The sequence below is a fragment of the Lissotriton helveticus genome, chromosome 4_2 (genome assembly GCF_964261635.1).
Source record: "Lissotriton helveticus chromosome 4_2, aLisHel1.1, whole genome shotgun sequence".
NCBI lineage: Eukaryota > Metazoa > Chordata > Amphibia > Caudata > Salamandridae > Lissotriton > Lissotriton helveticus.
The window spans coordinates 3,310,056-3,326,437 of NC_136064.1; the positions used below are offsets into that span (position 1 = coordinate 3,310,056).

The following is a 16,382-nucleotide window of genomic DNA, read 5'->3' on the forward strand; positions in this document are numbered from 1 at the left end:
AATACTTTACACATGTTCCTCTAAGTAAGCCCGTTCTTTGCCACTCTACCAGGACAGGGAGAAGGATTACTAGTGTAAATCTGAGGTCCACTTTTGTGTATTGTGTCAATATTATATGGTATGGTGGCCACCCAGCCATACCACATAATATTACCACCTTACTACACCTGCATACGTTTCTGCCTTTTATTGTGCAATTCAATCTTCATATACTGGCCAAACTACAACCATTTGGTACTGATCAGGTCAGAGTTACATTTATTCTCCTGTATTGTATCTTTTATAGATTCACATGCTTGAATCTTCCCCGTCGTCATGGTGGGAGTCCCATGGGAACAGTAAAATAGTAGTACTAAAGCTTTTAACTTCATTCCTATTGAAAACCAATAGCATTTAGTAACCTATTAACATTGTTTTAAAACATCCAAACTCCAGCCAATTAGAGCACAGACCATAGAGTATGCATCCTCTGCAGGGCCACCATACTTCAGATTTCTTACTGCACGTCGTGTGCTCAGCTCAGTCACAGTGTAATTGAACTTTCAGCTTGCAGTTCACCTCTTCATCTCATCTCTTGATTTGAGATACAGTTTGGGGGTGTGTGTGCCTGTCTTTCTACAAAATGTCTGACTTTAAAAAAAAGGTTGCTTAGGCCCTGCAAGACTAGTAGAAAATCCAAACTTTATTCTGAGGACCCATACAAAGAGTGCTTTTATTGCCTGTATCCAGAACGTAAGCGAAGAGAATGCAAGTACTGCTGTACTTTTTCTACAAAAACCCTCAAAGACCATGAGGGTAGACTGCTTCTCTGGCTGAAAAGGAAGAAGGCTGCTAAGGACTCTGAAGGTGAGGAGAAGCCTCATACCTCCTCTAAGAAAAGAAAGGAAGGAGAGACTTCCTATTCCCATAGAGATTCTAAAAAACCCAAATCTTAGAGTAGAGAAGTGTCTGAGGAAAAAAGGGCTAAAAATGACCTGCCTGGTCCCTCTACCTCAAATAAAAGAGCTGGCTCAGCCCCACCACCTGCGCCTCACACTCCCTTCAGAGATTCCTCATCATCTTTTATGATTTAAACCAAATCAAATAAAGTAATTTTTTTTTTTTTTTTTTAAAGAACCTTTATTGTATCAGCATAGATAGACAGTCACGGGCCTACAACCAATCCGGCCGCCCGCTACGCATATCAGGATAAAGGAACAATATAATATACAAGTCACAGCGGTCCGGGGGTCGAAGGCAGATCAACATCCAGGATATGTCATATATTTAAAGTAACACGTAAGAAAAAGGATCATAGACGGTTCATTTTGCAATAACAAAAAAGTTAAGTGGTATCAATGTCGCACTATCATATACACCCCCAATAAAGCTATTCTAGAAGCAAGAAATTACGCCAGCGATAGACATAAATTGAGAATGAGGGGAAGGGGGCATCACGGAAGAAGAGACGCGACAATCACTAAATAATCATGGCGAACAAGTCCCATCCTTCATGGCGAAACACACTAAGGGTGACATGAAAGATAACAACACCAAAAAAGAGAAGGGCAAAGGGCCATAGAAACAAAAGAAAAACACACCCATCCCCCAACCCCCAACCCTGCACCCCTGCGGATGGCTACGGCCTACCCCCCCCAGCAGCGTGCCTGTCGCCCTAAATAAGAGACCCGAAATACAGAGAAGAAAAGAGAAAAGAAAAGGAAAATATACAGAAGGAGGGCCCTTGATCTAACGTCCCGGCCCCTCCCACCTTCGCATGCTAAAAATATAAACAGCAGCGAACGAAAAGTACAAATAGCAGCAATCATGTAAAACGCAATCAATTATAGCTCTGCAAAGCACCCCTAAAATCACCATAAACCATCTATGAGTCCCTCCACGTCCCAAACAAAGTCACCCTTGGCCTCTTCTGTCGATAGTACCAACGTCGAACCAGTCTTCAGATAGGATATCAAATAGCACTAAAGGTTCGATCGCACCAGGAGGACTTGGCAATGCCGTCGTGCCATAGGACACAAGCCACCGGAGTCTCGTCAATGATGCACGGCGGGAGACGGATCGGAACGATATCAACAGTGCCAGCAGTCTTAAATCAGAATACAGTCCCGCCATCCCTGAACAAAAAGTCACATGAAGCAGAAAGCGCCGATACCACGCCAAAGCCGCCCACTCCATGGACCGGTATTGTTCCTCCACATGCAGTTGAAAGATATGCCCCAAGGAGACAACCACATGCATAACCGGTGTAGCCACAGCCAGCTCCTGATCCACAGCTATCCTCGACTCCACAAGAGCAGATTCATTCGGGGTCAATGTATCAAAGGCAGACACAGCGGCGCCACCATGAGAACAGTTCGTGTCATCACAAAATGGCGGAATAAAGACGGCGGCCACTTTTTCCCCCAAGTCTCGGGCCTCACGGATCAGGGTAGCGTGCAAAGTTGTTAATGCAGCCAGGACATCTCTGGGAGTGGGTGGTCTCTCACAGTGCCAAACCCCGGGATTCTCTCGTGCACTGGGTTCCTTGCCCGGGTGACGGGCACACAGGAGGGCATCATCCGCCATCTCAGCCGTTTCGGTTTCCCGTTCCTCCATCTCGCCGTGTGTTCGGGTCCAGCACCCGGCCACTGCAGGGTTCTCAACAGGATCTCAGGTCGGGGCAGGAGACAGAAAGGAGAGGCACCAAAAGGCTAGACCAGCCTCCGCGTCTTCTCGGGAGCCACCCAGAGGCTCCCGGGGCGGGCTATGAATATGACCGGGGATCTCACCAAAGGGGAGCTGGGCAGCACAAATTTCCCTCCGGCACAGCCATATCACGCCTTCCGCCGGGTAGCCCACTATGGGAAGTGGGTGGATCTCATCTCTTTCGGTTCGCGGATCTCGGAATCTCTACGACCGGCGTCTCAGCGTAACCCGAGGTCGTTGACGATTCACTTCCGGTCGGACACTCTCCTCACTTGGGATCCCGGTCTCAACACCTCGGGGCAGCCAAAAAACAAGGGACAGTTCTTCGGTTCTACTGCAGGGAGGGGCTGCAGAAGCAGACGGTAAGTGAAAGTTTCCCTTCACTTATTCGAATTTACAGACGCTGCTCAGGATATGCATCAGGATATGCGTCAAATAAAGTAATTTTTACTTACTTACATCTAAGAAAAATTGCCCGTCGATGACTCCATTGACGAAGCACTCCTCGACTATGGCCAACGTCTCCACAGGATCAGGGACATCATCAACGCTCTCAGCGACTTCCACCACGTCAATGGTCAAGACGAGGACAGCTGCTATGTCTTTGATGACCGAAGTGGTGATGTCACCGTCGCCACCAGCATTAAGACTGTCTTCGCCGTTGATAGTCCAGTTTGTCACTACAGCGTAAGTGAACATTTCCCTTCAGGCCGCTTCTTCCAAGGGCCATTCTATCTCTGCTTCAGGACTTCTCAAAGATTTCTCCATTGCCTCCTACTTGTCTCTTGGATTTTCAAAAATCAGAGGATGACGGTCCAGCTCAGAGTCAAGTGCCAGGATTTAGAGGAGGATGAGGCACTAGATGATCCGTCAACCTATCTTGAGGGCGAATACTCCTTCTCTGATACAGGGCGTCACTGCGCTCAACACTTGGACGCATTTCAGGAACATTATCCCCATGAAGAGTAGGAAGACGAGCTGCACCATTCTCAGGAGCCTTCCATCAATATACCTATTTCTTTGGTTACAGACTTACGTCTGATGCTCAATGATTATTATAAATGCTTCCCTGAAGCTAACTCTACTCAACAGCCACCTCTTACACCGGATGTACACCGGATGTACTTACTGTCATTTCTGTGCCGCAGGCCACGCGTAAACTGCCAAAAACCTGAAATCTACCTCCTCCATTGGCAATACCTGTTAATGTGCAGGACAGTGATGACCAGCAATTAGAATACGGGAAGCTGCAGTTGGACCCAGATGTCCACGATGAATAAGATAATTATGTGGCACCCACGACGCCCTCGCCTACTTTACCAATGGCCGATTCTTCAACTGCAGACATCAGCAGTTTTCACGACCTCCTGGATCGAGCGTCAAAATGCTTTGACCTACCGATGCTCGCCAAGCAGATGGAGTGTTTTCTATATGATATTAAAGGAAGTACACAGCGCACCACTCAAGCTATTGCCATTGTGGATTACTTATAGCAAGAGGACTAAAATGAATGAAGACGCCAGCCTCCATTCCTGCTGTTGTCCCGAAACTGGACAAAAGATACAAGGTGCCTGAAGACTCTCCTGCGTGCCTTCTTGGTCATCCATACCCTGATTCCGTCATCAAGCAGGTGTAGAACTGGGTTCCAAAGGGATCCCCAGCGGTGGAGGGCTTCACCTAAAATCTACGGGTCCACAGGAGTTTCTCTTACCAAAGAAGGGAGGCAGACTCTAGAGTGAGGAGGGAAACAAGATATTTTAATACACAGAGTATAACTTGAGTTATCGGACAGAGTCCCAGAGTCACCTAGGTGAGTCTACGGAGGCTGCCCCCTTCTCCAGGGCATGCAGCAGTCTTTATAGGATGTGGAGTTCTCCTTATCAGGCCTGATGCGTCACTGTGTCTTGGGCTGTGGAGGGACAAGGCTGCAAGGCAGATAACTCAGGGGCTTCTGACATTGTCCAGATAATGCAATCAACCGATGGTGGTCTCTCAAGGCTGTAAGGCAGATGACTCAGGAGCCTCTGCAATGTCCAGATAGTGCAATCAGCTGGAGCTCGTTTCTTATGACGCACATGGAGCTACAGGTCGATTGTCCGCACATGTTGTTCTAGTCAACAGAGAGGGATGAGGGAAGATAAGGTGGGTGCGTGCAGCTCGTCTTCGTGATCTTGTCAACAGAGAGGCATGAGGGAAGATAAGGTGGGTGGGTGCAGCTTGTCTTTGTGTGCAGGGGCCCACCTCTGGCAAGGGAGGGAGAGAGTTGACGTGGCAAGGCTTCAGGGGTGAAAATTACAGCACAACAGTCCCTCCTTTTGCCATGGCAACTTTCTCAGTTTCTTTTAATCAATGTCAATGTTCATTATATAGTCTATTTCTATTAGCAACATTATTTTCTCGTTCTCAAACTGTTGGGTCACTGATACTGGCCTAATGGCTGACAGGCACATGGAGCAGAGGGCCAGGCCACATTGGATGCAAAGGCAGCACGAGAACAGTAGACCAGTGATGATGCAGAGGCCAGCCAGTATCTTCCAGCCCCAGGTGGCCATCAGGCCCCAAAACCAGGTGGTAAGGGACCAGTTGCTTGTTTCTTCGTGGATCTCGGAGGACACTCGAGGTAGGCGCTCGAGAGCCTTGAAGACTGTGGGGGCGTAGTCAGGAATGTATATGCAGCAGCTGGCCCCGATCAGGCGGCACACTCCTCCATGGTCTGCCAGGACAACGTCCAGCACCATCCGGTTTTGGAGCGTCACCAACCGGACCGCTTGTTGTTCAGCCGTGTTGGTGGTCAGTACGCCAGCGGTGATGTTAATTGTAGCTTCCACAGCCCGGGACAGGTGTCTTATAGCCCGGCTGTTGATCATTGGGCCCCACAGAGGAATTAAGCCCTTCATAGCATCCAGAAATTGTTCTGCAAAAGTGTCTGTTTGGTCCACCACCAGTGACCTTTTGCTTCGATGATGATCTGGGTGAGCAGTGTAGGTGGGTGGCAAGATAAGGGCAAGGTAGCAGATCCCGCTCCATCCTGCTGGTAACCAAGTATAGGCGTTTTTTCCACACACGAAATAAGTGTTAGGTGAGGCCACAAGGGACGGTGGACTGGTGCTATTCAGAGCACGGATGATGGTGCAGTAGCTGATGCCCACGTCCTTTCTACCTTTACCTTCCACACAGACGTGCCCATGGACATTGACGACTGACAGGGCCACTGTCCGTCTTTCGGCCACTCTTGTCTTTAGTGCAGAAAATATTGTTTTTCAACTTTTATTGTAAATTCGCATTTCTTCTCGTTCTTGCTCAGGGATGTCTAGCTGCAATGTGTTGTTGATATGCACGTGTGGACAGAACGGATAAGTGTTATTTCCACTCTTGTTACGCCAAAATTCGTCTGTAAATTGGGAGTGAGTGGCATCGGAAATAGTATTGTCATTGAGTGCTTGTGTTATCAACATCTTCCAGGCCAAGCATGACCTGTGAATAGAAAGTGGAACGGGGATAAAAGGAATTGCTCTTTCGGCAGAATGAGGCATGAGGCCACATATCCAACAGTTTGTTGTGTTTATTGCCAGGTGATGCTGATGCAACAGCTGCACGAAGGTATTGTTCCAAAATTCCCTACGTCTATTCTGCACATACGGAGGTAGTGAAGCGAATTCATGTTCAATAGGGTGAAACTGTAGGTGGCGTTGCCTCATGGGATGTCAACTCAATCGTCTACAAAATATGATAGCGGATGGGAAAAATATTGTCAAAAGTACGAACAGCAGGACAGTCTGCCCACCACAAAGTGTCCTATGTGTTTCGGCTTGTCCCATTTTCTTGTTGATTGTGCTCATGTTTGTGTACTCCATGAGACCCCCCTCCCTAGGTGCTGTCTGTGACTGGTGGTTGCTTCACTGGCCAGTGATTCCAGGAACCCTATTGGCGCTCACTGGTCCGCTGGTCCAGACAATATCACAGCCATACAGGCGAAATGGGGGGGCACAAGAGGTGGGCAAATTGGGGACGGAGATTGTTGCCCCCTTCTGGTTCGTTGATCAGGTCCAGTTGTGGTTCAGGATCCACCTCCTCTTTGACAGGCCTGTCCAGGGTCAGAATGTCTTGCTGTGTTTTTAGTTGGTCTTCATTCAGTTTGGACGGTCTTTTGCAGTGTGAGATGTGGATCCAATTCTTTCTTCCCTCCACACGAACTGCGGTGTGGGTCGTCAATAACACCAGAGCTGGCCCCTTCCACCTTTGCTCGAGTGTCGCTCGCCTGGAGAAGTTTTTCATGAAGACATAGTCACCGGCTCTGATGGCATGGCCCGGACCTTCGGATTTGTCAGGGATGGCGGCAGAGACCTGATCGTGGAGAGAAGCAAGAGTATGAGTTAAAACATTCAGATAATCCCTCAATACAACTTCTGGGACATCTGTTAATTTCTCAGGCCTAGGGGCAGTCCATACGTTCATAGGTCGTCTGAACACTATCTCATAGGGAGTGAGCTGAGTTCGGGAATGTGGAACTGATCTGATTGACAGCAGGGCTAGAGGAAGGGCATCCGGCCACTTGAGGCCAGTGTGATCAGTTATATTTGCTATTTTATTCTTGAGGATGCCATTGTAGCATTCCACCAACCTGGCAGACTGTGGGTGGAAAACTGCATGGAATTTTTGTTTAACTCCCAGGCCTTCCAGAATGTGTTTGATGACCTGTCCGATAAAAGGACTCCCACTGTCGCTCCACAGAGGTTTGCAGAGCCCGAACCGGGGAAAGAATTCCTTAAGTAATACCTTTGCTGTGGTGATGGCGGTATTGTTATTGACAGGGTAAGCCTCTATCCAACGAGAGTAAGCATATACCACCACTAGGACATAATTTATCCCTCGACACCTCTCCATCTGAGCAGAGCGACCACTGTGCCCTCGGCCTGGTTGCCCCCTCGCTCCCCGCCTGCTGCCTGCCTCGTACCTGCCTGCCTGCTACCTGCTGACGCCGATCCAGTCCGGAGCCCCAGCCGCAGCAGGGCCGCCCGCCTGGTTTTTCGCGCCGGTTTTGCCGCGACCCCGCCCCCACGCCTGCCGATAGGACCACGCGCTCCACGCCTCCCTGCTGACCCGCCCTCCCGGCTCCCTTCTTATGACGCCCCCTCAGCGACCGCGCAGCGGGAGCACCGACTGAGCGCCGAAGGTGCGCCAAAGGTAAGCCCGTCTGCGCCCGTCCGCGCCTGGACCGCGCCCAGTGCCAGGGCCCTTGGCCCCCGCAGATCTCAGCCCACCCGTCGGACCTACGACGCCACCACCCTCAACGCACTCAACGACGGACGAGTCCCAGGATGCTACCGAGCCACCCCGAGACGCACCCACGGACCCTTCATCTGCCAGTCCTGCAAGTTCACCTGCCCCCGCCAAGCCGCCCAACAGCAGCAACCACCTCAAGTGCATCCTGCTCAACACCCGCTCCGTCCACAGACACGCCATCGAACTCTGGAACCTCCTCGACACCACAGCTCCTGACGTCGCCTTCCTCACGGAAACTTGGATGAACGCCTCTTCAGCGCCCGACATCGCCATCCCAGAGGGCTACAAGATCACCCGGAGGGACCGCACCACCAACCAGACAGGAGGAGGCATCGCCATCATCCACAGGGACACCATCCGCATCACGACCAGCACAGACGACATCCTGACCACCGCCGAACACCTACACTTCCAGATCCACACCGACCCGAAGACCACCCTCAGAGGCACCCTGATCTACCGACCCCCGGGACCACGCACACGATTCAGCGAGGACATCGCCGACTTCGTCAGCCCACATGCCCTCCCCTCCGCTGACTACATCCTCCTGGGGGACATCAACTTCCACCTGGAGAACAACAACGACCGCAACACCACCACCCTGCTCGACAACCTCGCCAACCTCGGACTCAAGCAGCTGGTGACCACCCCCACCCACCTCGCCGGACACACACTCGACGCCGTCTTCTCATCCAGCAAAGACATCACCTTCAGCCACGCCACTGGACTCCACTGGACGGACCACAGCTGCGTCCACTTCACCTTCAGAAGAACGACGATCCACCACCACCAGCAACAGGTTGCCCGCAGAAGCTGGAGCAAGATCACAGCCGACCAGCTCGCCGCTTCCCTGAGCCAGCACCCTCCCGCCAGCTCAGCGAACCCCAGCCAGGCCGCCGACAACCTCACGGAGTGGATCAGCAACTGCGCGGACGAACTCGCCCCCCTGAGGACCCCGCCCAGCAGACCCGGCAGCAGAAAAGCCCCATGGTTCACCGACGAACTCAAGAGCTCCAAGAAGAACTGCCGAGCTATCGAGAAAACCTGGCGCAGAGACCCAACACCGGACAACATGACTGCCCTCAAGCTCGCCACCCGAAAACACCACCAACTGATCCGCGCCACCAAGAAAACTGCATTCAAGGACCGGCTGGACAACAACGCACACAACAGCAAGGAACTCTTCAACATTGTGAAAGAGCTCTCCAACCCCAACGCCGGAAACAACGACATCACCCCATCGCAAGAACTCTGCAACTCCCTCGCCTCCTACTTCCACAACAAGATCGCGGACATACACAACAGCTTCAACACCCAACCGACGAACGCCACGTCCGACACGACCGAACCAACGCCCCCCACCACCACCCTCCGCGCCTGGACCCCGATCAACACCGAAGACACCGTCCGCATGATGAACTCCATCCACTCCGGATCACCGACCGACCCCTGCCCTCACCACGTCTTCAACAAAGCCGACGCTGTCATCGCACCCCACCTACGGGACATCATCAACACCTCCTTCACCACCGCCACCTTCCCGGAGAGCTGGAAGCATGCCGAACTCAGCGCTCTACTCAAGAAACCAACAGCGGACCCCACCGAACTCAAGAATTACCGCCCCATCTCGCTGCTCCCGTTTCCGGCCAAAGTCATCGAGAAGACCGTCAACAAGCAACTGGCCGCATTCCTCGAGACGAACGGATCCCTCGACCCCTCACAGTCTGGCTTCCGAGCCAATCACAGCACCGAGACCGCTCTCATCGCTGCCACCGATGACATCCGAACCCTGATGGACAACGGAGAAACAGCGGCCCTCATCCTCCTAGACCTCTCCGCGGCCTTCGACACCGTCTGCCACCGCACCCTAGTGCAGCGCCTCTACAACGTCGGAATCCAGGAGAAGGCACTGGAATGGATCATCTCCTTCCTCGACGGAAGGACCCAGAGAGTCCGCCTACCACCGCACAAATCAAAGGCCACCGAAGTCATCTGCGGCGTACCCCAAGGATCCTCGCTGAGCCCAACCCTCTTCAACGTCTACATGAGCCCCCTCGCGGCCATCGCACGCCAACACAACCTGAACATCATCTCCTACGCCGACGACACCCAGCTGATCCTCTCCCTGACCAACGACCCCGCCGCCGCCAGAGCCAACCTTCACGAAGGAATGAAAGAGGTAGCCGAGTGGATGTCGACCAGCCGCCTGAAGCTGAACTCGGACAAGACGGAAGTCCTCATCCTGGGATCCTCGCCCTCCGCCTGGGACGACTCCTGGTGGCCCCCCGCCCTGGGAACCGCACCCAAACCGACAGACCACGCACGCAACCTGGGCTTCATCCTGGACTCCTCCCTCTCCATGACCAGGCAAGTCAACGCCGTCTCCTCGTCGTGCTTCAACATCCTGCGCATGCTACGGAAGATCTTCCGGTGGATCCCCACCGAGACCAGGAAGACTGTCACCCAGGCACTCGTCACCAGCCGACTGGACTACGGCAACGCCCTCTACGCCGGAACCACCGCCAAGCTCCAGAAGAGACTCCAACGGATCCAGAACGCCTCAGCCAGACTCATCCTCGACGTCCCACGACACAGCCACATCTCCGGACACCTAAGAGACCTGCACTGGCTCCCGGTCAACAAGAGAATCACCTTCCGTCTCCTCACCCACGCACACAAAGCCCTCCACGATCAAGGCCCGAGCTACCTCAACACCCGCATCAACTTCTACGATCCCAAACGACACCTCCGATCAGCCAGTCACGCCCTCGCCGCCGTCCCCCGCATCCGAAGAACGACAACAGGAGGAAGGTCCTTCTCCTACCTGGCCGCCAAGACCTGGAACTCCCTCCCGACCGACCTGCGCCTGACCCAAGACCACCTCGCCTTCAGGAAGAAGCTCAAGACCTGGCTGTTCGGGCAGTAGCAGCACCCCCCTCCCCCTAGCGCCTTGAGACCCTCTGGGTAAGTAGAGCGCTCTATAAATGTCTATGATTGATTGATTGATTGATTGATCTGGATGTAATCCATTTGGAGGACTTCAAAAGGTGCCACAGGAGTGGCGAAACCAGCCTGGGGACATTTCACTCCCTTTCCAATTTTATGTTGGAGGCAGACCAGGCAGTTTGCGGTGTAATGCTCCATTACTGATCGTAACTTAGGGTTGTCCCAGACAGGTGCTAAAAGGGAGATCATGGCACCTGGCCCTAAATGGGCTGGCAAATGGACTGATTGTACCACCGGAAGGAGGTAGGCGGCTGGTAACTTCCATTTTGTTCCGTCCCTTGACCGCCAGCAGCCCTCCTCGTCTCTCAACTCCTCCTTTTCCCACCTTTGTTTTTCCTCATGGGTGGCCATGCTCTGTATCTCCCGAATCTGTGACCTGCTGTCGCTCCAATTTTCTGTCTGTGACCTGGTGATGTAGACAGTGGCTTCAACCGTCATGGCGGTGAGCCTGGCTGTTTCGTCTGCTAAAGTATTGCCCTTGCCCACATCATCAGTACCTCGTTTATGGGCAGCGCACTTAATCACTGCCAACTAGCTAGGGAGTGTAATGGCTTCCAACAGTTGAGATATAAGAGGAGCATGTTGTATGGCCGTACCATGGGAAGTAAGAAATCCTCTCTCCTTCCAGAGTTTACCAAAACTATGGACCACTCCGAAAGCATACTGACTGTCAGTATATATGTTTACTTTGAGATCTGTAGCGAGGATGCAGGCTCTAGTAAGAGCCACAAGTTCCGTCGCTTGCGCAGAAGTCTGTATAATCCGGGCCGTTTTAATCACTGTGGTGGTCATAGTTACAGCATAAGCAGCAGAAGTGGTGCCATCCTGTCTCTTCAAACAGGACCCGTCGACCCAGAGCTGGCCGTCAGTGTCTGATAAGGCAGTGTCTGTGAGATCAACCCTGCTTTTAGTGTCAGCTTCAGTTTGTAAAATGCAGTCATGTAAGGGCGGGTCACTCCCCCCAGAAGGTTGTGGCAACAGAGTGGCAGGGTGAAGGGTTGTGCATCGCTTGATAGTAATGTGGGAAGAGAGGAGGGTCAACTCATATCCAGTAAGTCGGGCACTAGTGAGGTATTGAGTGCGTGTTCTGTTAAGTAGAATGTCGACAGAGTGGGGAACGAACAGTACAAGGTCGTGGCCCAAGACTATCCCTTCTGATTGCCGAATGGAAACAGCGGCAGCTGCCACAGCGCGCAAACAAGGTGGTAAACCACATGCGACTGAGTCAAGGATGGCAGAGAAGTAGGCACAGGGTCTTTTCGAGAGCCCATGCGTCTGGCAGCTGGCAAGGACGGAAGAGGTGCAACCACCCTGTTCGTGGTAAAAAAAAACAAGCAATTGCAATGCAATAGGTCTCGCATTAGAAAAGTTTGAGCTATTGGTATTGTAAGTGACACATTTTTTATTCATGTGTTGGTTGTGAAAATAGCAAAATTAATAGCTTTGTCATTTACAATGCCAATAGTTTTAGCTTTCGTAAATGTGACACCTATAGCATTTGTAATGCAATATGTGTTTTATTTACGTGACTTAGATGTATTGATATTACAAATAACAATGTTTTTTTTTATAATTAATACTTAAATAAAAGCTATTGTAATTTATAATGGGAATAGCTTAAACTTTTGTAAATAACTTTTGTGAAGATTATGTTCAGTGTATTTTTTTGTGACGAAAATCCAGGAACAGAAGTGAAATATTAACATCTTTTTGTGACATTTGTAATAAAGCTTGAAACATTGAGAGAACATATTTGAACCAGTTGTTGTTGAATGGTTGCGCAGATTGATGCTGTGGTGGCGCTGAGTGATGTGGTGGCGATGAGTGATGCTGTGGCGTTCAGTGATGCTGTGGTAGCGCATAGTGATGTTGTGGTGCCCCTGAGTGATGCTGTGGGGGTGCTGAGTGATGCCATGGTGATGCGATAGATAGATAGAGTGAGTGCGATAGATAGATAGAGGGAGGGCGATAGATAGAGGGAGGGCGATAGATAGATAGAGTGAGGGAGATAGATAGATAGCGTGAGGGCAATAGATAGATAGATAGAGTGAGGGCGATAGATAGAGTGAGGGGCGATAGATAGATAGAGTGAGGGTGACAGATAGAGTGAGGGCGATAGATAGATAGGTAGATAGATAGATAGAGCGAGGGTGATAGATAGAGTGAGGGCGACAGATAGATAGAGTGACGGCGACAGATAGAGTGAGGGCAACAGATAGATAGCGTGAGGGCGATAGATAGATAGAGTGAGGGCGATAGATAGAGTGAGGGGCGATAGATAGATAGAGTGATGAAGATAGATAGATAGATAGATAGATAGATAGATAGAGTGAGGGCGATAGAGAGAGTGAGGGCGATAGATAGATAGAGTGAGGGCGATAGATATATAGAGTGATAAATAGATAGATAGATATATAGATAAATAGATAGATAGATAGATAGAGTGAGGGCGATAGAGTGAGGGCGACATAGATAGAGTGAGGGCGATAGATAGATAGAGTGAGGGCGATAGATAGATAGATAGATAGATAGATAGATAGATAGATAGATAGATAGAGTGAGGGCGACAGATAGATAGAGTGAGGGCGACAGATAGATTGAGTGCGACAGATAGATAGAGTGAGGGCGACAGATAGATAGTGAGGGCGATAGATAGATAGATAGAATGCGGTGGCCTCGTGGTGGATGTGGTGGTGGCCGTGGTGGTGGTGGTGGATGTGGTGGTATTGGATGTGGTGGTGGTGGATGTGGTGATGGTGGACGTGGTGGTGGTGGACATGGTGGTGGTGGACGTGGTGGGGGTGGGTGTGGTGGTGGTGGATGTGGTGGTGGTGTAGGGCGTGGTGGTGGTGGACATGGTGGTGGTGGACGTAGTGGTGGTGGATGTGGTGGACGTGGATGTGGTGGTGGAGGTGGTGATGGGTATGGTGGTGGATGTGGTGGTGGACATGGTGGTGGTGGTGGACGTGGTGGTGGATGTGGTTGTGGTGGACGTGGTGGACATGGTGGATGTGGTGGTGGTGGATGTGGTAGTGGTGGACGTGGTGGATGTTGTGGTGGTGGACGACATGGTGGTGGACGTGGTGGTGGACTTGGTGGTGGACTACGGTGTGGACTTGGTGGTGGTAGTGGATGTGGTGGTGGTGGAGGTAGACGTGGTGGTGGTGGCGGACGTGGTAGTGGCTTTGTGGTGGCCGTGGTGGTGGACATGGTGGTGGATGTGGTGGACATGGTGGTGGTGGATGTGGTGGATGTGGTGGTGGATGTGATGGACATGGTGGTGGTGGACGTGGTGGTGGTGGTAGTGGTGGTGGATGTGGTGGTGGTGGTGTACGTGGTGGTGGTAGAAGTGGTGGATGTGGTGGTGGTAGTGGTGGTGGTGGAAGTGGTGGTGGTGGGTGTGGTGTTGGTGGATGTGGTGATGGAAGAGGTGGGTGTGGTGGTGGTGGTGGGCGTGGTGGTGGTGGACGTAGTGGTGGTGGACATGGTGGTGGATGTGGTGGTGGTGGATGTGGTGGTGATGGTAGAGTACATGAGGGTGGTGGTGGTGGATGTGGTGGTGGAGGTGAGTGTGGTGGTGATGGACATGGTGGTGGTGGACATGGTGGTGGTGGATGTAGTGGTGGTGGATGTGGTGGATGTGGTGGTGGTGAAGGTGGTGATTGTGGACGTGATGGTGTTGGACGTGGTGGTGTTGGACGTGGTGGTGTTGGATGTGGTGGTGTTGGACGTGGTGTTGGACGTGGTGGTGTGAAACACTGGAAATAGCTGGTGGCATAGAGAGATGTGTTCTAGCATCCAAGGAGTTTGGTAAATCCAAAGTGTCTTCAGCAGAAAGTGTGAATAGAATCTCATAAAGCCAAACCTTCTTCAAATACTAAGGTAGAGTTGTATGTGTGGGTTGGGAGAGTTACTGCTGCCAACTGTCCTGTACATGTACTTTGTATTAGGGATGGGGCACTAGATAATATATCTGTTTTGGGGGTTATAACATCAAGAAACACCAATCAAGGTGTTACTAAAGAACATCAAAAAGTAAGTGTTCGATCTTTCAAGACCTGCGTACGGTTGCACAATAAGAATGAACAATATGATGACATCACATCGCAGAGGAGCCGATATTTAAATTGAAAAGTAATAATAGAAGGGTCATATTAACTACTGCAGGGTGACTGCACTATTGTCATGCTGTATGTATAGTGCATTATTAAAGCTTGGTAAGAAGGAACCTTTTCTCTATAAAACAGGCAACACATGAGATGTTGTCAATGCTCGTACTCATTCATTTACTGTAAGGCCTACATATACTCCCAGTGTACAAAAAACACTAAGAGGGACTGTCCGCATGGGCAGCGGCGATCCCTCCACGGCAATTAGGATGTGACCGCCACCCTGGCGGTCACATCCTGTATTTTTTACATTGCTTGAAGCAGCACCCGCCGCAATGTAAAAAATGAAAGCAGTGCATTTGCATGCACAAAGCGGCAGGCACCGCGCGGTGCCTGCCGCTTCGTGCACGCAAAGGCAGGGGGTACCATAGGTACCCCCCATGTGCTCCCCCCCACCCCCTTCACCCAGGGGGCCCGCTACGGCCCCCAAGGTGAAGATCCACATGCATTTCCTCGGCGGAGAATCTGCCGCGGAAAAGCATGTTTGCACAGCCATCCTAATATGTCTGGCGGTGTCTGAGAGACACCGCCACCATATTAGGCCTTTTCCGCCGCGGTTGTAAGCCAACCGCGGCGGAAAAGCGGCGGACAGAAACCAGGACCCACCAGCCACCCTAATGTGGCAGTGGGTCTTTGGTGGGTCTGCAGAGGATTTTCCGCATCCTCCGGGCCGGCGTTGGCTTCCGCCGGCCCGGAGGATGCGGAAAATCCTCCATCGTAATGTGCCTCTTAGTTTGGAACCAGCATTAGCCGCCACCACCACCTCTAAACTGGCTCACTGAACCCTGTCTATTCTGCAAGCAGAGTGTTGTAAAATCTGCACTCTGTGTAAAGATATATATCTATCATGTAAACAGCATATTCTACATGGTGTAGGAACTCTGGAAAGAACTCTTGCCAACCTCAAAATAACATATTTCACAGCAGGCTAACACCCTCGCTGGAAAGGACACCGGATGTTCTGTACACAGCACATTTTATAACCTGTAAACACTTTAACTGTAAAGGACTCGGTGCAGTAAACACAATATTTGACAGTCTGCAAACAGTCTCACTGTAAACGACCCTACATGTTACATCATCTAAACAGTATATTTTACAGCCTCCAAATGCTCTCACTTTAAAGAACACTACATATTCTGTAAAAAGGGTATTTCAAAGCTTGCAAACACTCTTTTCTGCAAAGGACCCTACGTGTTCTATAACTAAGCCTTGTATTCTACAAGCTGTAAGGAATCT

The 16,382-nt window shown here is 51.1% G+C and overlaps 1 long non-coding RNA gene across 1 annotated transcript in view; it reads left to right on the top strand.

Moving 5' to 3' along the window:
* Positions 1 to 16,382, top strand: part of LOC144752172 (uncharacterized) — a 993,171-nt gene that overhangs the window by 952,353 nt on the left and 24,436 nt on the right. The gene's annotated exons all lie outside the window — the stretch shown is intronic.